The 23,280-nt window shown below is 45.3% G+C and overlaps 1 protein-coding gene and 1 long non-coding RNA gene across 4 annotated transcripts in view; both read right to left on the reverse strand.

The window, feature by feature from the left end:
• GRIK4 (glutamate ionotropic receptor kainate type subunit 4) overlaps positions 1–23,280 on the reverse strand; it is a 448,540-nt gene that overhangs the window by 229,102 nt on the left and 196,158 nt on the right. The gene's annotated exons all lie outside the window — the stretch shown is intronic.
• Positions 6,582–22,961, reverse strand: LOC309668414. The gene is made up of 2 exons (XR_014268222.1): positions 10,305–22,961; positions 6,582–9,996 (listed from the first exon to the last, which is right to left on the reverse strand). It is a non-coding gene; the product is annotated as an uncharacterized lncRNA (long non-coding RNA).

Raw genomic sequence — 23,280 nt, forward strand, 5'->3', positions numbered from 1 at the left:
GGGTTCTGGTTGTTTGAATGAACGAATGAATGAAGAGCAAGGCAATGACTACCTGTTGACGTGAATGTGTGTGTGTGTGTGTGTGCACGTGTGGAGTGCATGCGTGAGCACACGTGCATATATAATGATACCCGTGGGAACAGAAGGAGGATTCTGTCTGACCTGAAAGGTTAAGCTCCCCTCTGTGGCATTCACATGAACAGAAATTCCCCCTAGGAGGGAAATCTGCATGTTTGTTCTTTGCAGAAAGGCAGGATGGCACCATGGTTAAGAGTACACAGCTGGTTCTACCACCTTTTAGCCATGAAACCTGGGGCCAGTTTCCCAACTTCTCTAAATCTCCCAATTCCTCAACTGTAAATGGGGGCGCTGTGATTGGTAGGTAAGTTAATGCACGCACACATTCTGAATGACCTCCTGCATCTGGTAAAGGCTCAATGCTGGCAATTGTACCAGGGAGGGGAGCGCAGCAGTGGGGCTCTGGAGCACTTCCCAGAGCCCTGCCCAAGGGGATGTGTCTAGGCACGTGCCCCGCACACCACCTGTGGCCTCTGAGGCCACACCTCTGTCAGATGGTTAGGTCCCTGGCCCAGCTGGCAGGCCCAGAAATATGGGGTGGGACAGGGTTGGGCATCTCAGGGCAGTCCCAGCCCTTGAGTTCACATAAAACCAAAGGAAGATGCCATCTCCATGGAAAGGTGAGGGTGACATGAGACAGTCCATAATCAAAGCATTTTGCAGAGCACACGACCAGGAGAAGGGTGAGGGGTCCACTGCACTTTACAGATGCACTGAAGTTCTCACAGGGAAGGGGACTGACTGATGGGCAGGAGGGAAACTCACAGGGCTCCCATCCCTCACCTGTCGCTCAGCTCCTGACACAGTGGCTGAGATGATCTCCTCTGGACCCACCCAGGGAGGCCTTTTGGGCCAGGCAGATCCCCAAGATAACTACAGTGATCCCAGGTCACCAGGCAATGTTGGATCCCTTCCCTGGAAGGGCACTTGCCCTCTCCCTGTGGGGGCTCCGTGGAGGTGCAGTGCATGGTAGGCTGAGTCCCAGCTGAGACGGGGCCACGGGGCAGCTGCAGACAATGGGGGGTCAGCACGTTCCTGTGGGGATGGCCCCGCCCCTGCCCTTACTCTAGCTGGAGGCTCAGCCACTCCTGTGTGTTGGGGGAAGGCAGGGGCTCAGAGCTACTGCCATGGTGAGAGGCCAGCTGTGATTGTCCCGGGTGCCCTTGGTCTTCAAACCAAAAGCAGCTGTATGGACGGCACATGACTTTCCCAGTGGCCTAACGACAATCCACTTCTATGCTCAGGTATAAGAGGTTTAGATTCTAGAGTCGAGCCAGGCTCAGGTATTTTATTAAAATTCCCTGAGGCTAAGAGTGGGCTCAGAAAGGGGAGGAAAGGGCAAGCTACACCTACCAACCTGTGATGCCAGATACCAGGTTGAATCTGCACAAGTTCAGCCAATCATTCATGTAGTCCAGATCCCAAGCTGTTCAGCGTCATGCAAACCAGCCATCTGCATTTACCAACTGCAGACTTTGACCACCAGATGGGCTGTCCTGGTAGACAAGGCTGGAGCACACGTGAGGTAAGCTGGCTGGAGCACAGTCCTACGACACGGGTCCTGGGTCCAGCCCATGTGCGATCCTGTGAGTGTGATTCTGCTTATAGCCACAAAAGTCACCTTTAGTTTAGGCCTGCCCCCTAGATATGAGACAGGCATGTGATTGGGCCAGTTCAGTGTAAATGCATCACAGATGCTAGAAAACGACTGCATACGCGTAACTGATGCTGAGCATTGTTACCTGAGGACAGAGGGATATTAACAGAGAGAGAGAGAGAGATGGATCCATTATCTTTTTCATCCTCCAAAATGCCCTGCAAAGCAATGTAGAATTTTGGTTCCAACATATACTGAACACTTTGTCTCAGAGAAAAACCGAATGGAGGAGAAAACTCTAGAAGCAGTAGAATTTCTCCCTATGGGTTTCAGTTTTCTCATCTACAAGATCATCTCTGGGGTCCCTGGCATCTCACAACTCCCTGGGCAGCAACGGTCCTAATGTGCAGATTTGCAGGATATGGAGCAAGGCTGGGAGGAGGGCCAGGCTCAGTCTCGCAAAAATGTCTTAAACTCCCGACAGAGAAGGCAGTAAAGCCACGGACCTACAGGAAGCTTAAGGGACCAGATCAGCTAAAACTGGCCGCACCTGTGTGGCAAGCCCAGCTATAAGCACTTTGAGGACATTAATCCATTGCATTCTTTTTTTTTTTTTAATTTTTATTGGCGTATAGTTGCTTTACAATGTTGTGTTAGTTTCTCCTGTACAGCAAAGTAAATCAGCTGTACGTATACATATATCCCCTCTTTTTTGGATTTCCTTCCCCTTTACGTCACCACAGAGCATTGAGTAGAGTTCCCTGTGCTATATACTAGGTTCTCATTCGTGATCTATTTTATACATAGTAATGTATATATGTCAATCCCAATCTCCCAATTCATCCCACCCCCCATTTCCTCCCTTGGTGTCCATATGTTTGCTCTCTATGTCTGTGTCTCTATTTCTCCTTTGCAAATAGGGTTCATCTGTATCATTTTTCTAGATTCCACAGCCAGGACATGGAAGCAACCTAAATGTCCATCAACAGAGGAATGGATAAAGAAGATGTGGTACGTATATACAATGGAATATTACTCAGCTATAAAAAGGAGAGAAATTGTGCCATTTGCAGACGTGGATGGACCTAGAGACTATCATACAGAGTGAAGTAAGTCAGAAAGAGAAAAACAAATATCGTATATTAATGCATATATGTGGAATCCAACCAATCGCATTCCTGCAGAAACTCTATGAGGTGGGCGCTATTACTACATCCACATAGCTGAGGAACCCAAGTCTGGCTCTGCATCACTCTGCCGTCCTGCTAGGATACCTCTGCTCCTGGGCAAGGTGGGTGGCTACACAGTCGGGTCTCTAGCCTCAGTAAACAAACACGGGTGAGGCTGGGGGACCGGCAGGTGTAGATCCAAGGCTCCAAACCTCCTTTCAAATTGCCAGGCTGCTCTGAAGAGGGCATCCAGCCTGCTCTAAAGCTACTCTGCTTCAACTTTTTGGCTCTGATCTTTGAATGAACAAAAGGGTCTCCTGTTCCTCTATGTCAGCAAGTCTGAGCCGGCTCCCCACTGGCTGTGTCTCCAACGCCCTGGCCTGTGCAGCGTCTGGGCCCTCCTGTCTCACCCAGATGAGAAAGGGCCAGCCGTGGCCGACCTTTGGAGGGAAGAATGGGGAGAATTCGTTCTCTCGGCTTTGCCAAAGCAGAGGGTGATGGAGATCAGCAGTCTTGGCTGATGGTGCTTTGATCTGACTGGCGTCCACTCAACAGCTGGCTGTTGTTGCCCACAAGCCTGGTGCCCCCCTGCCCTTCAGGCTCTGCTCACCCTGCATGCGAAACACAAAGCTGGCCACTGGCAGCCTGGTCTCCTCAGTATCCGGCGCTGGCCGCAGCAGAGTGGGGGTTGAGGCTGGGGGGAGGGTGACGGATTTCAGCAGAAGAACGGGCCGTGCAGCTCGTTTTCAGAACAGGGTGCCCATACCACGGGGCTGGGGAGGGTTGCCTTCCTGCCTGGCACTAAGACGGCTCAAGGGCTTTCCGGACCCATCCCTCAGCCCTGCCCCCTTTACACCTCTCCAGATCCCCCTGAAGCCGTTGTTTTTACTCCATCTCCATCCCACTTTCCATTCTCACCTTCACCCACCCCACTGGGCTGGGTTTCGTCCTCACCACTCCAAGACGGCTTCCACTAAGCTCTTGGAGCTTCCACTCCAAAACAGCTTCCTCACCACTCCAAGACAGATGTAGGTCCCCAGTCACCTACATCTCATTGAAGCCCATGGATAATCTTCTATCTTCACGGTATTTAGTCTCTCAGAAGCATTGACCAGTGAACTCATTTACTCCACCTTCACATACTTTCTTCTCTAAGCTCCCGTCATATCTCACACACCTGTTTATTCATAGCTGTCGTTTTGTCTTCCTGCCTCAATGGCTCCTTCTCAAATGTCAGGTACCCCCAAGATTCAGTCCCGAGCCATCTTCCCATCTATACTCTCTCTCAAGTGACTTCCATCCTTCCCATGGCTTTAAATTCCACTTATATATTCATGACTTAAAAAAAATTTTTACCTGTTTATTGTAAAATAAACCATAGATGCAGAAAACCACACAAAACAAATAAAAAGCTTAGTGGGTGAACAACCTCATAATAACTACACAGGTTAAAATATACAACTTTGCCAGCCACCCAGAAGGCCTGCTGGTCCCCATCCTAACCACAGCCCCATCCTCCCCTCCAAAAGTAACCACTTTCCTGACTTTTATAGGAATCACTTCTTGTGTGTGTTTTTTCCCCCTTTTGTGGTTTTATCACCCAAGTGCATTCCTAGACACTGTAGTTTAAGTCCTGCCCATTTTTGGAAACTTTATCTTTTAATTCTCTTTTAATTTACAAATTTCTCTTTCATCTCTTTCTTTTCCTTAAAATGCACCTGTTCCTTTGCCCTGTGGGGTTCCCCACTGTCTGGATTCTGTTGCCTACACACTCCTGGTGCAGTTCAGCAGGCTCCTCTACCTCTTCATTCTTAAAAATCAGCCACTGGATCCAGTGGCTCGGTCAAGCTCAGGTTCAGACCTTCAGCTGAGACTGTAAGTGATGCTATGTTCTTTCATCAGAAGGCACATAATGTCTGCCTTTTACTCTTTTTTCAGTATTAGCAACTATTGGTGCTCTAACTAGTGTCTAACATCTAAACCTTAGATCCATTCATTCATTTAAGTTTTCATACATCAACCTGAATAATTTTATACCAAGATGCTGCCCCTCATCTATTATTTGGTTACCCAGGAGCACAGTTCATATAGGAATGACAGGAGAAATGCTAATTTCCTTTCATTTACATGGTTTTCAAGATAATTAGTTAGCCCCCTGTCATCCTCAGATGATGACCAATTAGTTAATTTTTTACATGTCATTTTGAACTCATGGATACAAAATTATTAAACCCATGTTTAAACATGGGTTTCAATCCATTGCAATTATTATCCTTATTAAAGCTCAAATTGTCATCTTTGACCAGTGGGAGTCTCTTCAAGTTGGCTCCTAAGTCCTTCTGACACGACTGGCCCAGGCGGTCATTTTGTACATTTCCTGCCTACACCTGGGATCAGCCATGTCTCCAAGAAGCCCTGGTTTCTTTCAGTGGGAAATGGTATAGCATGACCATAATCTGGTTGCACCTCTTGGTCATAGTTTCTAGGCCTTTTTCAGTGGACAGAGCTAAGGGGCAAAAAAAAAAAAAAAAAAAAAATCTATAGATAGATATATAGATAACAAATATTACATATATATAAAATAAAATACATAACATATAGATAGATGGATATAAAATATATATACAAAATTTATAAAATAAAAATTCAAGTTCAAGTCTACAGGGTTTTTACTCTGCCTCTTCTATAACTACATCTGTATTTCCATTCTTTTGCACTGAGAATCCTGGTTCTCAAGGACACAAAAAAGACAGAAATAGGGTGACCCATAATTACTTATTTGCTTTATCCCACATCATACATACAACAGTCTCAGAAAAACCATACTTATTAGTAGCAATACTAACACCACTCCCAGCCATCATGATTATGTATTAAAAAGGTTTAAAATATCTTTGCATATGCCATCTCTGTTCCCCAATTCTTAACACTATACCTACATTGTCAGATGATATTGCCATTGCATCATGCAATGTAGCCCTGGGAACCCTCACTTAGTTTTGTTGCTATAAGTAACCGTATGGTTAATGCTCAACACTGGTCTTACACCCATGTCTCTCTGGCCATTGGGTTTTCTGAACTCATCTTCTAGTAGATTCCTGAGGAGGGACTCATAGGGACAATATTCTCTGAGTTCTTACATGCTATTTTAATGATAGTTTGTGTTCTTTATACTTGAAGGTCAAATTGGCTGAATGTACAATCTTTGGCTCATGTTCACATTTCCTGTTTTGAGTACTTTTAATATGTTACTCCATTTTCTTCTGTCATAACATGTGGCTGTAGAAAAGCCTGATGACAGTATCATTTTCTTTCTCATATAAATCACTTACTCTTTTGCTTAGATGCCCAAAGGATATTTTTCTTTTTCTTTAAAGCCCGGTAGTTTTACTAGAACAAGCCTCCATCCTTCTGGGTCAATATTCTCGGGTACAAAGAGTGTTCTTTCAATATGCAGCTTTAAATTTTCTTTTAATTTCAGGAGGCTTTTTTGAATTATATTTTTTATGATTTGTTACCTTGTTTTAGTTTTCTTTTTGCCTTTCAAGGTTGCCTATTATCCATATGTTGAACCTTCTTTGCCTTTCTTAAATATTTGTCACTTTCTCTCAAACCATGTTTATCTCTTTCTTAATCTTTTTGGTTTTAAATTTTTCCTTCCTTTATGCCTTTTATTTCTCATAAGGTATTATTTATAGTGTTTATTTGCTCTTGTGTTCCTTCTAGTTCACACCTCACTTATAAAATTTTTTTTTCTTTTATTTCTAATTATTTCTTGAATTCTATCACTACCTTTCTGTTTTTCTAAATCTGATTTATAATATGTTTCATGTCTTGTACCATTTTTAAAAATTTTAGCTCATTGTGAAATAGTGTATTATAGGGTTTTTTTTTTCTGGTTGTTGTTGCTTTTTGGGGGGTGTTTATTTACTTATTTATTTATTTATTTACTTTTTGGTGTGATTTCACTGTCTGCAGGGATGTTATTCTCATTTTGTCTTCCTTACAGTAACTTTTATGGGGTTTGGACACAATCATTTCATTTTTAAGTGAAATGAGTTTTCCTGAACTTTTGGAAAAAGACTTTGTTCAGGTGTCTTTCCTAACTCCACAGAGCTCCCTCTTCCATTGTTTTATAGAGTGTTAAAAAATACAGTAGCTTGCTTTCTGAGATTTCTTGGTTCTGTTCTCCTCCCCAAATCTTTTCTGGACTTTCTCTGTTTTTCTTTTCCTTTTCTTTTTATTATCTCTACCTTCTGCAATTTTGATTCCACTCCCCACTATTCAGTGGGGACCCTGGCAGAAAGAAGCCCTGGCAGATCAGTTTTGAGAAAATGCAGGAACTATGCTGGTCTAGCCCCTTCAGTCCATCTGGTGGGCTCCCTGCACGCACCTGCTATTGCAGTGAGCAGAACCACAGCATCCCCCCAATTTCAGCTGCTACTCTCAAAGTGAAACCGTGCACCTCAGACTGGAACTTGAACCCATGCAGCCAGGACTCAAACCCAGCCAAAACCCTGATTGGGACTTGAACCCACGCAGCTGGGACTTGAACCTGGCCAAAACCCACAGTCTTCCAACTGAGATCACACACCTGGTTTCAGGACTTAATGAAGCTCAGGTTCTTGATGTCTCATTGCAGAAAGAATTCAGTGAGAGACAAAGTGATGGGTAAGAAGTGGATTTATTTAGAGAGAAACACACTCCACAGAGTGTGGGCCATCTCAGAAGGTGAGAAAGGCACCAGCGTATGGGGGTTGTCAGTTTTTATAGGGGTGGGTAATTTCGTAGGCTAATGAGTGGGAGGAGTATTCCAGCTATTTCGGGAAGGGGTAAGGATCTCCAGGAATTGGGCCACTGCCCACTTTTTGATCGTTATGGTCAGCCTTGGAACTGTCATGGCACCTGTGGCTGTGTCTAGCTTGCTGATGTGTTACAGTGAATGTATACTGAGGCTCAAGGTCTAGTGGAAGTCGACTTGTCTGCCATCATGGACCCATTTGGTTCTAATCAGTTTATGTCATTTCCTTGGGCTATATCATTCTTTCAAAGGTTGTGCCCTGCCCCCTTCCCTCCTGTTTCAAAAGTGTCCCACCATATTTTCTATTGAATATCTGTGTGTTGCTACTTTGAATTCTTCTATTCTCAGGTCCACCTCCCCTCTGTTTTCTCTCTGCTTTTCACGTATGGACACTAACACAAGTCTTGTATTTTTTTAATGATTTCTCCCCATCTTATTGTAATTTAGAGGATAACTTGTCACCTAGTTTTATTGTAAATGTTGCCTATGTGGTTTTGCTATCTCATTGTTCTGTCTGTTGTTTCATGTGGGGATTTGAGGCGATCCAAAACTATCTAAAAACTATGCTGCCACTATCTTTCCAAAATCTCTCCTGCTGATAACTTTCAATGTTATCTCCAGAGTGCATCTCTCACCTGACCTTATACACCCAAGTATTAATTGATATTTGATATCTCCACCTGGATGTCTTTTTTTTTTTTTTTTTTGGCTGCACCACGCAGCTTATGGGATCTTAGTTCCCCAACCAGGGATCGAACCCACAGCAGTGAAAGCATGGAGTCCTAACCATTGGACAGCTGGGGAATTCCCTCCAAATGGATGTCTAATAGGTGTCTCACACTTAAGTTGGCTGAAAGAAGTCAACTTTCCCCCTCAGTTCTACCATCTCTCTTAATTTTCCCCATCTCAATAAATGGCACCTCTTCCCTCCCAATTGCTCAGGCCAAAAACCTAAGAGTCAGTCTCTTTCCCTCACACTCCAAAATTAACCATATCCGTAGGCTCTGGCTGTTCTTCCTCCAAAACACATTTCTAATTCAATTACTACCTACCATCTCCATGCTTTTCCCCGATCTAGGCCTCTACCACCTCTCTTCTGGACTTCTGCACTAGTCTCCTGGTCTCTCTGCCTCCACTTTCCCTTCAGGGCAGCCAGAGTGGTCTTTCTAAAGCATAAGTCAGATCACATCATTCCCATGTTTAACACAACCCCAAGGCTTCCCACTGCAAACAATGAAATTCCACACATAACCATGACCTATAAGACCTGCATCATTTGGAGAACTCTGGCTTCTTTGACGCCCTCTCCCTCCACTTCCCCCATATTCTCTATGTTCCAGACACCTGGTCTTCTTTTTGCTCCCAAAGCATCCCATATGCTTCCCATCTCAGGGCCTTTACCCCCGCTATTCCCTGTGGTTGGAATGCTTTCCTGCTAGATCTTTGCAACGCTGCCTCTTCTCATTTTCAGGTCCAAACTCAGAGAGGCCTTATTTAATTCCCCAGGTAAAGCGCTTATCTATTTTACCTTCTTCTTAGCACTTTCCAGTGCCAGCAATTATCTTTTTCATTCATTTATATATATAAATATACTCTGTAAATATACCCTCCCACCCCTACCACTATTAGAATTCTCCTTGCGGATAGTGACACCACCTGGCACATAATAGGTGCTCAATAAATATTTATCAGCTAATTATTTTTCCAAATGCCTCTGAATATAGCCAAGGGAACCGAGCCCTGCTACAGCAAGCAATGGAACGTGAATATTTTCCTAAAATTGCCAGCTGCCAATGTAAACCGTTCTCTCAGGACATAGCCTTGTCTATACTGATGGATAAAGTGTCCTGACCACACAACTCTTGTGAAGAGGAGTAGTCCTCAACTCTATTACAATCAACACTCCCTTTCGTGAGCCAGTATTTTATAATATGCCTTTTCTACTCCAAAATAAAAATTCATATATAACTACATACCTAACGTTTTTTTTTAAATCCACCTCATTCCCCTAATTATCATACAAAGGAGTAATAAAAAGAAAGTAATTTATAATAAAATAATAAGTATTTCATTATGCAAATGCTTGAGTATGATTAAACTAGAAGACAGAAGGAAGGAGTCAGACGTTTGCAGCTTTATGTAGCATCGCCATGAATACAGCAACTATAAATTCAAACTAATACAAAAAGTGTTGTGCTGGCAACTCAAATACCACAGCTAAGTTGGCAAGAGTGATGAAGGGTGACGTGATTTTCCAAAATGTTGACCAACTTTTGGTAAAATTCAGAACAAAACAAGGTATGGTCTTCCCAATTTTCTTAGTGAATTTTCATGGAAAATTCAACGCGGGGCTTCCCTGGTGGCGCAGTGGTTGAGAATCTGCCTGCCAATGCAGGGGACACGGGTTCGAGCCCTGGTCTGGGAAGATCCCACATGCCGCGGAGCAACTAGGCCCGTGAGCCACAATTGCTGAGCCTGCGCGTCTGGAGCCTGTGCTCCGCAACAGGAGAGGCCGCGATAGTGAGAGGCCCGCGCACCGCGATGAAGAGTGGCCCCCGCTTGCCGCAACTAGAGAAAGCCCTCGCACAGAAACGAAGACCCAACACAGCCATGAATAGATAAATAAATAAATTTAAAAAAAAAAAAATTCAACGCATACTAAATCTTTACAAAAATATACTGTGTTTACAAATACATAAGATGTATTTACAAAATGCCCCCTTGGTTTATATTATTGCAAAATAGCAGCCTTGTTCATGGTCTTCCAAAACTGGAAACAACCCAAAAGTCCTTCAACTGGTGAAGAAATAGACACACTGTAGCCCATCCATACAGTGGAATACTGCTTAATAATACAAAGGAATAAACTTCTGATATTGGCAACAACCTGGATGACCTCAGATGCACCATGCTAGTGGAAAAAGCCAGACTGAAATGGCTACATACTGTTATGTCTTGGAATACTACAGAAATTTATTTCTTATAGTTCTGAAAGCTGAGAAATCCAAGATCAAGGAACCGGTAGATTCAGTGCCTGGTGAGGGCCTGCTTCCCAGTTCATAGACAGCCGTCTTCTCACTGTGTCCTCACATGGTGGAAGGGGCAAGAGAGCTCTCTGGGGCCTCTTTTTATAAGGGCACTAATCCCATTCATGAGGGCTCCACCCTCATGACCTAATTACCTCTCAGAGGTCCCACCTCCAGATACCATCACATTGAAGATTAGATTTCAACAAAGAATTTTGGAGGGAACACATTCAGTCTATAGCACTGTATCATTCCACTTATATGATCTTCCGAAAAAGGCAAAAGTAGGGCCAGAAAACAGATCAGTGTTTGCCAGGAGCTGGGGAGGGGAGAGGGGCTGACAACAAAATGACACAAGAGAATTTTCAGGGGGTGATGCAACTGTTCTTATATCTTGGTTGAGGTGGTGGTTACATGCTTGTACGTGTTTGTCAAAACTCACAGAACTGTACACTATAAAAAATGAATTTTACTGTATATTATTATACCTCAAATTTTTTAAGTCTTTAAAAAAATAGGTACCTCCCCACTGAGAACCACTGGTATAGAGCTTCACAGAGTATAAAGCATTTTCAGATGTCCTGTGCACTGTGAAGCAGGCTGGGCAAGGCTTACTGACCCAGTTCTGGGAACAAGTAGCGTGGTATGTGGGAAAATTTATATGGGACTTTCTGTGGGAAAACCAACACTTAGGTTGAAGGTCTAGTTCCAGAGCCTGAAATTTACCAGTTGGGTACATTATGGTACCCAAGTAACTGCTCTGTTCTGAACCTCAGTTTCCTAGCCGTTGGTCCTAACCCTCTTTGAGTCAGCGATTTGCCTGGGGCCAGGGAGCAGGGGAATAGCTCGTTAGTGGCAGGCTTCTGCGTCCTGGCCATTACTCCTTATCCTCACTGTACTGATAACTGGAATATTTCTCAGAGGGAGACCCACCCATCAGCTGTCCCCTCCTGCTCAGGGTCAGTGCAAAGGACAGGGGCTGGGAACGAGGCCCAGCAGAGCGGGAGGCGGGAATCACTGAGAACGGGCACTGGAGGGAAGTGCCCACAGCAGGTGGGTCAGGAATTCAGAAGGTGGAGAGTCTGGGCAAGACAACTCTGTGACAAATAGGAAATCAAGGCCATCTGGCTGCAAACTGTCGTGACCTTGACAAGATCCTCTTTCTAATGACCAGCAGCACAGGCGTTCCCAAGGCCTAATTTTTCCCTTCTTATTCTGCTGCCCCATTTACAGTACACCTAAGACTCAGTCATTCCTGAAGGTTCCCTGTCTAATCACCTACAAGGGGTAAAGGAAGATACTTTGCCCCACAGACTTCTAGAGGGTCTTCCCAGGCTGGGAGCTGAGCCCCAGCCTCCTGAGGAAACCCTTGTGGTACCTTTAAGAAGAGTTAATACTAACTGAAGCCTGTTACACATTGGAGCCTAAGCCACCCAAACAGAGCAGGGAAGGGCCAGTTAATCAGAAGTCGAGACACAAACCCCAAACTCAATATTTCACATCTCCCTCTCCAGCTCATGCAGCCTTTGGAACTTGAACCCTTCAAAATCTTTTGTTTATGATTCTGCTGTTGAAGCACCATTTACTGATGAGAAATGGCTGCTGTCTGAATAAAGCCCTGTTGGTTACCGCTTCCTTTAAACTTCGTTAAGGAAAACATAATTACCGAGCAAATCTCATTTGGATTCACTCAGTGCTCCAAAGGCTTCGGCACAGACTGTTCTTTGCCCCTTCTTTATAGAAAGAACAGTACAGGGGCTTGCAAGAGACTCTTTGAAACCTAGAGACAATTCGTGCGCATGCAAATGAAGGAGGCAATGATTTGGGGAAGCCTGCTCAGCTGCCCAGAGAGGCAAATGCCGGTTCCTTTCAGAGCAGCCGCAGCTGGGAGCCTGACTCCCCGCTGGAATCAAGATGTCTCTTTGGAAAAGCCTCAAAATCTTTCCGATCCTCAGTTAATCCTCCTGCAAAATGCCGTTACCTCCGTCATGGTGGAAGCAGTAGGATCTAATGGAGAATTTTGAAAAGAAAAATGCCACATAGAGCTACACGAACTTCTCAACTTTAATTAAAATGATCACTGCTGAACGAGCATTCTATAGCCTCTGCTGTGACTTGCCCGGCATCCACTAAAGAGGCAGCACAGCACAGTGATGGGGACCACCAGCCCAGGAGCCAGCCTCCAAGCCCAGTACTAGCTGTGTGATCTAGCTCAAGTTCCTTAACTTCTCTGAACTTTACTTTCCTCATCCGTAAACTAGTAGTACTTACCTCCTAAAGACGCCGTGAGAGTTGTGCTAAGATGTGTACATTACTAAGAAGAGTACCTAACATACAGGTACTGTCCAACAAAGGTTATGTATGATCCCTTAACTGCCTGTATTAACCATGTCTTTGATTTTTCTGTATGCTGATGCTTTCACATCTGGAGCCTTGCTGACCCGGGATGGACCGCCCCTCTCAGGGTTACCCAATTCCTAGAAATATTAAACTAGCCCAGAAGGGCACTTTTCAAATACAAACCGCCCATTCCACACCCCAGCCTCCTCCTTTGTTGGGTACTCACAGGGCACTTACACTCCAGGCTACTAGCTATCTGCCCTAATCACTCCCAGGACTAGGTACCAGGCAACTTGGAAGAGGCCCTGTGCCCCAGAACCCACTGAGATTATTCAAACTAGCCAATCCTAAGCCTATGCATGCTGCCTCACCTCGTCCTCCATGAAGAAACCACAACAAAGACTCTTGCCCACATTGCCCCAAGCTCCCGCTGCCTCCTGACAAAGCCTGATGCTTTCCATGTGGCCCCCCTTGGCAAAGTGTGCCCCTTCCTCCTGGGAATGATGGCCTTTTCAATGGCAGTCATCTCCTGATCTGTTGGCCTTAGCAGACCTCAAATTTTCCATTAATACACTATATTTGAACATGCTGCCTTTGCCACAGCTTTAATCCTCCCCCAACTGCCCTCTCCCAGGTCATTAACGATGTCTCATTGCCAACCAGGGGACCTCATCCATGTCTATTTCTTTTCTTGGACTCACTATAGCATTTGCTTTATTTACTAGCTCATAGCTTAGAGGTTGCTTGTTTCATGTTTTTTTCCAAAAAGGCTTCCTGAACTACTTCCCCGATCCCCCAACCAGTGCCACTCCTTTGTGCTCCCACAGCTATGGTAATTGCCCATTTTTGTAGCTATAAACCCTCCATTAGAAAATCAACTCAGGAATGCTTGAGCCACGGCTTCCCTCCAGCGAGCAGCACAAAGCCTGGTACTGCTCAATAACTATTGGTCAAAATAATGAGCGAGTAATGACAAGGAAAACATGATGACCCAAAACCTATGGGATGCAGCAAAAGCAGTTCTAAGAGGGAAGTTTATAGCAATACAATCCTACCTCAAGAAACAAGAAACATCTCAAATAAACAACCTAACCTTACACCTAAAGCAATTAGAGAAAGAAGAACAAAAAAAAAACCCCAAAGTTAGCAGAAGGAAAGAAATCATAAAGATCAGATCAGAAATAAATGAAAAAGAAATGAAGGAAACAATAGCAAAGATCCATAAAACTAAAAGCTGGTTCTTTGAGAAGATAAACAAAATTGATAAACCATTAGCCAGACTCATCAAGAAAAAAAGGGAAAAGACTCAAATCAACAGAATTAGAAATAAAAAAGCAGAAGCAACAACTGACACTGCAGAAATACAAAGGATCATGAACGATTACTACAAGCAACTATATGCCAATAAAATGGATAACCTGGAAGAAATGGACAAATTCTTAGAAAAGCACAACCTTCTGAGACTGAACCAGGAAGAAATAGAAAATATAAACAGACCAATCACAAGCACTGAAATTGAGACTGTGATTAAAAATCTTCCAACAAACAAAAGCCCAGGACCAGATGGCTTCACAGGCAAATTCTATCAAACATTTGGAGAAGAGCTAACACCTATCCTTCTCAAAGTCTTCCAAAATATAGCAGAGGGAGGAACACTCCCAAACTCATTCTACGAGGCCACCATCACCCTGATACCAAAACCAGACAAAGATGTCACAAAGAAAGAAAACTACAGGCCAATATCACTGATGAACATAGATGCAAAAATCCTCAACAAAATACTAGCAAACAGAATCCAACAGCACGTTAAAAGGATCATACACCATGATCAAGTGGGGTTTATCCCAGGAATGCAAGGATTCTTCAATATACGCAAGTCAATCAATGTGATACACCATATTAACAAACTGAAGGAGAAAAACCATATGATCATCTCAATAGATGCAGAAAAAGCTTTCAACAAAATTCAACACCCATTAATGATAAAAACCCTCCAGAAAGTAGGCATAGAGGGAACTTACCTCAACATAATAAAGGCCATATATGACAAACCCACAGCCAACATCATTCTCAGTGGTGAAACACTGAAACCATTTCCTCTAAGATCAGGAACAAGACATGGTTGCCCACTCTCACCACTATTATTCAATATACTTTTGGAAGTTTTAGCCACAGCAATCAAAGAAGAAAAAGAAATAAAAGGAATCCAAATCGGAAAAGAAGAAGTAAAACTGTCACTGTTTGCAGATGACATACTATACATAGAGAATCCTAAAGATGCTACCAGAAAACTACTAGAGCTAATCAATGAATTTGGTAAAGTAGCAGGATACAAAATTAATGCACAGAAATCTCTTGCATTCCTATACACTAATGATGAAAAATCTGAAAGAGAAATTAAGGAAACACTCCCATTTACCATTGCAACAAAATGAATAAAATACCTAGGAATAAACCTACCTAAGGAGACAAAAGACCTGTATGCAGAAAACTATAAGACACTGATGAAAGAAATTAAAGATGATAAAAACAGATGGAGAGATATACCCTGTTCTTGGATTGGAAGAATCAACATTGTGAAAATGATTATACTACCCAAAGCAATCTACAGATTCAATGCAATCCCTATCAAACTACCAATGGCATTTTCCACATAACTAGAACAAAAAATTTCACAATTTATATGGAAACACAAAAGACCCGAATAGCCAAAGAAATCTTGAGAAAGAAAAACGGAGCTGGAGGAATCAGGCTCCCTGACTTCAGACTATACTACAAAGCTATGGTAATCAAGACAGTATAGTACTGGCACAAAAACAGAAATATAGATCAATGGAATAGGATAGAAAGCCCAGAGATAAACCCAGGCACATATAGTCAACTTATCTTTGATAAAGGATGCAAGAATATACAATGGAGAAAAGACAGCCTCTTCAATAAGTGGTGCTGGGAAAACTGGACAGCTACATGTAAAAGAATGAAATTAGAACACTCCCTAACACCATACACAAAAATAAACTCAAAATGGATTAAAGACCTAAATGTAAGGCCAGACGCTATAAAACTCTTAAAGGAAAACATAGGCAGAACACTCTATGACATAAATCACAGCAAGATCCTTTTTGACCCACCTCCTAGGGAAACGGAAATAAAAACAAAAATAAATAAATGGGATCTAATGAAACCTCAAAGCTTTTGCACAGCAAAGGAAACCATAAACAAGACAAAAAGACAACCCTTAGAATGGGAGAAAATATTTGCAAATGAAGCAACTGATAAAGGATTAATCTCCAAAATTTACAAGCAGCTCCTGCAGCTCAATATCAAAAAAACAAACAACCCAATCCAAAAATGGGCAGAAGACCTAAATAGACATTTCTCCAAAGAAGATATACAGGTTGCCAAAAAACACATGAAAGGATGCTCAACATCACTAATCATTAGAGAAATGCAAATCAAACTACAATGAGGTATCACCTCACACCAGTCAGAATGGCCATCATCCAAATATCTACAAACAATAAATGCTGGAGAGGGTGTGAAGAAAAGGGAACCCTCTTGCACTGTTGGTGGGAATGTAAAATTGATATAGCCCCTATGGAGAACAGTAGGGAGGTTCCTTAGAAAACTAAAAATAGAACTACCATACGACCCAGCAATCCCACTACTGGGCATATACCCTGAGAAAACCATAATTCAAGAACAGTCATGTACCACAATGTTCACTGCAGCTCTATTTACAATAGCCAGGACATGGAAGCAACCTAAGTGTCCATCGACAGATGAATGGATAAAGAAGATGTGGCATATATATACAATGGAATATTACTCAGCCATAAAAAGAAACGAAATTGAGTTATTTGTAGTGAGGTGGATGGACCTAGAGTCTGTCATACAGAGTGAAGTAATTCAGAAAGAGAAAAACAAATGCCGTATGCTAACACAAATATATGCAATCTAAAAAAAAAGAAAAAAAGTGGTTCTGAAGAACCTAGAGGCAGGACAGGAATAAAGCCGCAGACGTAGAGAATGGAATTGAGGACATGGGGAGGGGGAAGGGTAAGCTGGGGTGAAGTGAGAGACTGACATGGACTTATATATACTACCAAATGTAAAATAGATAGCTAGTGGGAAGCAGCCGCATAGCACAGGGAGATCAGCTCGGTGCTCTGTGACCACCTAGAGGGGTGGGACAGGGAGGGTGGGAGGGAGATGCAAGAGGGAGGAGATATGGGGATATATGTATATGCATAGCTGATTCACTTTGTTATAAAGCAGAAATAACATGCCATTATAATGCAATTATACTCCAATAAAAATGTTAAAGAAAAAAGAAATAACATCCTTTAAAAATTAGTGTTTATGTATACTGTGGGCTTATGCTTATGACAAAGCAGGAATCTATTTAAACCACAAGAATAAAAGAGGCATCTTTCTCAGAAAAAAAAAAAAAAAAGAATGAGAGAATAACTGCATGAACAAGTAAACTCATCCAGCGTTTACAACCAGGAAATGTCCTTAACTATGCGCCCCTCTCTCTCTGTTCCCCCCATTCCTCCCTCTTCCTTTCCATCATCACCCAACTCCTGCATCCTTTCTATCACACGCTGAAAAAGAGCAACAGCCTCTTAATTCATCTTCTCAATTCCAATATCTCCCCCTCCAACCCAGACTGCTTGCCACCACATCTAACTTCTTAAAACGTGAAACATAAATCTTCCGTCGACCTCCCTCCCTGCCCCTCCCCAGCCTGAACCCTCATAGACTTAACATAACACCCCAATTGCTTCTCCTCGTGTCAGCAGCTCCTCCCTCCCTGCAATCTCCTCGGCCTCTTCTCCATCTGCCCATGGCTGTGCATCACCATCGCCCACCTGAAAGCTTATTTCCTTCCCAGTCTCGAGCTGTCCTGACCAAAGCAGGACACACGTCAACACCCTCAGCTCCCAACTCCCACACTGTCCAGGCCTGGGATCTGAGGGCCCAGCACCATCCCAAACAGCTTCTTACCCCCCATAGGCGTAGGACTGTTGGGGATGCAGCCTTGAGACCTGGAATGTGGTGGGAAAATCTATATTCATTTGCTCTCGGCCACAGATACATCAGAGGATGTCTGGAGAAAACAGTCTACAATAAACCAGAGTCAAACACAAAATGCAGTGTTGATCGATTTCATGACCAGTCCTGCCTCGGCAGACCTTCATGTGCTGTGACTGTGTCCGGCAGAAGTAGTTTTAACAGCCATGCCAATAGAAGCCCTCACCTCTCAATTTCATCCTCTCCTTTCCTCCCCCTCTCTCTTCCTTTTACACACACACACACACACACACACACACACACACACTCGACATGCTCTGCATTCTAGGTACAAGGTAGTGCAGTGCTCCACAATTCAGGTGTACTTTTGCTTTATGCAAAAGTTGTTTCCTGAAACAATCTGAATTTTTATAAGTCAAATCCCAGTTTCCCCAAATCTTACTTTTCTGATATCCCTTCCCCTTTTCTCTAATTGATCTTTAGGAAACAAAGGTTCCCAATAACTCCTAATATTTATTCCTGTAGTTTTCAGCCTCTCTTCTCAGCTTCTCTGTCAAATGATAGCATCTAACACGGACAAAAATGCTCTGTTAGCAGAAGAACCCTAGAAAATATCATTATGCAAAAGAAGGATCCTTCTGTGATAAGTCTAGCCATTGTCCCTTAATTTTCTGTTTTGTAAATTCCAATTTTGAATATTAGGTGGGAGAGAAGCTTATCTAACTCATTTCAGATAAATCTGAATCTGAAATGAAATACATTTTTAGTATGAAATGGAGTGTCTTCTATAACTCGGGACTCCTGAAGCCTAAAGGAAAAGAAGAGCTTCCCCAGGCCTCTGGAAGACTGACTGCACATACTGTATCTCAAGTTCATCTTCACAACTAAAAGGTAGGTATTATCATCAGTCTGACTTTACCAAGAGAGACAGCACTCAAGATGCAAGGCGTCAGGCAGCTGTCCCAAGATCACACAGGCAATGAGGGGCAGAGCTAGGGTTTGAATCTAGATCTGACTCTAAAACCTTCACCTTCTTCTAGGTTGTCTTTGGGAGGAGGGCCATCTGGTCGACCTCCTCCCCCACCTCTAGTTAAGCCAGACAGATTATCGGAAATACTGCTTTATGTGTGTGGACAGAACTTGCTCTAGTCTTCCTATATTGTAGAAACATTGTTTTACTTCTGTAAGCACCACATTCTTCTATAAAGGATTGGAGGAGGCCACCTGCTTTCTTAGCAAATCATCCCCATGACTAACAACTCGTATCAAAACTGGGGCTCAGCCAGTCGTGAAACTGTTCAGATCAGAGTCAGTGTGGAACGCAAACCAGGCAGGACAATGGGGAAGGAGTTGGGGAAAAGGTCCAAGCAGCTTGGGAAGCAGGCAGAAAACAGGGCGAGGAGGGTCCTGCAGCTGCCTGAGGTAGGGAATCAGGAACAGAGGCACAGTCACAGCAGGACCAAGGTGGACGCTGCCAGCACCTGGGCTGGGAGAGACGCAAATGCAGCTGGGCTGATCCTCCCCAGGCAGCAGCCCGGGATACCCATCTGCCCAGCAAGGTGAGGGTGAAAGCTCCCCGCTTAGCTGCAGCTTCAGCATAAAGACAGTGCTCAGTATGTAAGCCTCTCCCTCCTTCCTTCCATCTCGGGGACAAGACTAATCCCCTGCTGGGGCAAGGCTGTACTTACAGCTGGAGCTTAAGTGTCCCCTGGCTTTTCAGAACGCTGGAGAGGAGCAGGAGCAAGGGGCCCAGCAAATCACTCGATTCAACGGCATCACACGCTTTCTTAGCCCAAGCCTAAATCCGGCTCGCTGCTGCCTACGTCTATTTCTCCTCAGTCTGTCCTCAGGGAAAACGGAAACTGGCAAGCATCCTCTCCTGAATATGGATGCTTTAGCATCTTAGAGACTTGGTCACATCACTCCTCAGTCTGCTGGGAGTCGGAGGTTTTTCTGCGGTCTCTGGAACGGCTGGGTAAAGACTGGAAGACGAGAAGGTGGCTGGGAGGTCCCCGACTGACTTACAGATGCGGCAGTGCAGAGCATGTGCACATCTGGTGTGTGCTGGCTTCCTTGGGAACTCCAGTGACAGTCACAGGACTGCCCAGTCTTTATCCTTGGTGAGGAGATGGAGGAAGGAAGGAGTCAGAAAAGAGGGGAGATGGCAGGAGAAAGACGCCAGGCTTCTCAGCACCCAAAGCAGCAGGCGGGTGACATCTGACCTTCCTTTCCAGGAATCAGGTGTGTGTCTAGACAGACCCTGAAGTGGGGGGCAAAAAAACCGAACGGACTTTAATCCTATTTGGAATGTCCTCAAACCCTCTTGCGAAGGCAACCGCCTTGGTTCAGAGGGCAGAGCTGGGGCTGGGGAGGCCACCTTGGTGATTTTCTGCCCCAAATCTATGTGGAGCGCCAGGCTGCTGGGTCCCCAGGAAGGATGGAGCCTGAGCGTTCCTGCCCACAGGCCCACCTGGAACGTTGCACCTGGGCTGGGCGTCCCTGGTTAGACCCACACACACCCAGAGGGTGCTTGCCACTGATGCACTCTCTCTTTCACTGCCTCACTTGGCCTCCCTGCACCATCTTGGTGAGACAGGATGCAGCGTTCTTAGTTCTCTTCTTATAAGCAAGAACACGGGCACCAAAGAGGTCTGCCGATACAGCCATGGTCACAAATCAAACTCTGGAATCCCGCTTTGTGGCTTTTGGGGTTCAGATTTCCTGGTCCTGTGTGGTCCATCTAAACAGGCTAGGAGGTGAGGAGGGTGGCGGCAAGAGAGAGGAGTGGGCCCGTCTCTCGCCACCATCTCCGCATTGCCAGATCCTTGGCGCGCCTGCTGTCCCTGTGAGCAGGCTCAGCAGACGGAAGGAAGGAAGAAACCCAACGGGCAGCCTGGTCCCCGCCCCGGTAACAGTGCAAACATTTGCAGGGGGGGGCCTTTCTGGAAGCATCTGTTCCTGCAGCGTTGCCCACCACCCGGGTGTTTGCAGTCGCTTCCTATTTCTCATCCTTCAGTTACATTTGAATTAGTCCAGCCAGGCGACCCTAGCCCCTGGCTCGCATTAAGGCAACCAGGTATGCAACAGACGCATGGCATTCGGCCTCCATTTAAAGGTCATTCGGTCATCAGGGGGAAATCTCCTGGCTGGACCCGAAACTGCCCCTCCGAGCACTGGAGAGATGCTTCCTCGGCCTTTTCTCTCCTCTTGGGGATGAAGAGTTCCCCACAGCAAATATTTAGAGGGTTTGGATCCTAAGCCCTGCCCATGTCCTCTCTAACCCTCCAAGCTAAAAGCTCAGCCCAGGGCTGCGCAAATAGGGTTTTGTCCAGGACCCTGAGCCGCTACATGGAGCTCAGGGGACTACCACACCCTAGAATCACCCCCCACCTTGTGAATCCGTCATTAACTCTGGTCAGAGTGGCGGCTGCTTGGGAAGGCTTTCTCTCCCGGCAGCCTCTGGGAGAGAAGAATTCCTTTTCCTCCTCTCAGTGCTGGAAGGGTTCCTGCACAGGGCAGGAGAGTGGCTGGGGCGGAGGTGCCGAGGGCTTTGCTTCCTCGCATCTACTCATCACACTACGTTTCTGTTTCCCCAGCCAGGCCGCCAACCCTTTGAAGGCAGGGACTGCATCTTGTCTTTGCATCTCTTGGTTCAAGTTCTGAGCCTGCAAATAGCAGGCACTTGATTCGTGTTGGGTAAATTAATGAGTTCTATAATTGTACAAATCCACGTTTGGGCTTCTACAAATCAGGCTCTGGTTCCTTTACTTCAGATCTACATTGCTGTCTCAGAAACCATTGCCAGCTCCCCACTGCCTACAGAATAGTCCGGACTCCTCACCCTCCTTGCATTTAGGACCACCACCACTGGGCTCCAATCTGCCCTGGAGCCTCATTCCCCCCCATGGTGACATCCCATGTGCCCAGTTCTTGAGCAACCCTGAAGCCCTTTCCCTGTTCAGGATGATCCCGCCTCTGTGCCTTTGCTTGGGTTATTTCCCTCACCTAGAATCCACAAGAAGAACGGACTCAGGAAGAATATGTTTAATTCATTTGAATTAAATGAAAGTGGGAACGCAGAGGAGGCTGCGTCCTATTTTCTGCTTCAGTCTCCCCAGCTCTATCTCAAGGTGGGACTATCTGCCCGAGTCCATCGGCCCCACCAAAGGGAGCCAGTGAGGTGCCCATGGAGCCTGGTGAGAGATGATGCTGTAAAAGCGTGATGCTTCCTTTTGGTGGTTTGGGGACACCGGGACTTGAGGACTCCGAGCCCTTGGCAAATGTCATTCTCCATACCTGACTGGGAAGTCACTGGTGGGGAAAACGAATGTCTAGAAAAGGAAACAGGAAGGGAGAGAAGGGGAGAGAGGGAGCGCAGGATCAGACGATTAGGGAAAGGAAGGGGTGGAGACCTGTCCTCCCTCCAGGGAGGCGCATGAGAGCAGGGGCTCTTCATCTGAGTTCGCCGATCAGCCTCCAGGGGTGCGTAAGCTTCCAGTCTCTTTGTTTGTTTATTTGAAAGACGACTCACAGCTTTCATTGGATTCCATTGTGACTCCTAAAAGGGCCTCTGTTTTTGGAGTGTTTGCTTGCCGTCGGAGGTTGGTGCTCAGGATGCTGTCCTAGGTGCCCCCTCCCTCTTGGTGGCAGAATCCATAACCATGGCTTCCATTATGATTTGATAACTTGACTCCCGTCACCCGGCCAGGACTAGTGCTCAAGTGCTAGCAGAGACGTAGTGAATTCCTATTCCCAGACTACACCTCTCTTCAGAGCTCCAGAGCCACACATCGAGTTACCTACAGGATACACAGCTCCACTGGGAAGCCCAGAGGCACTATCAGCAGGACCCAAACCGAACACCTTCAGTTCGTTCTCCCCACTGCAGCTGGAGGGATCTCTTGAAAACAGAAACTGCTGGGCTTCCCTGGTGGCGCAGTGGTTGAGAATCTGCCTGCTAATGCAGGGGACATGGGTTCGAGCCCTGGTCTGGGAAGATCCCACATGCCGTGGAGCAACTAGGCCCGTGAGCCACAACTACTGAGCCTGCACTCTAGAGCCCGCGAGCCACAACTACTGAGCCCACGCGCCACAACTACTGAGCCTGCATGTCTGGAGCCTGTGCTCCGCAACAAGAGAGGCCACGATAGTGAGAGGCCTGTGCACCGCGATGAAGAGTGGCCCCCGCTGGCCCCTGCTCGCCGCAACTAGAGAAAGCCCTCGCACAGAAAC

This window comes from Balaenoptera physalus (assembly GCF_965194825.1).
Source record: "Balaenoptera physalus genome assembly, chromosome: 10".
NCBI lineage: Eukaryota > Metazoa > Chordata > Mammalia > Artiodactyla > Balaenopteridae > Balaenoptera > Balaenoptera physalus.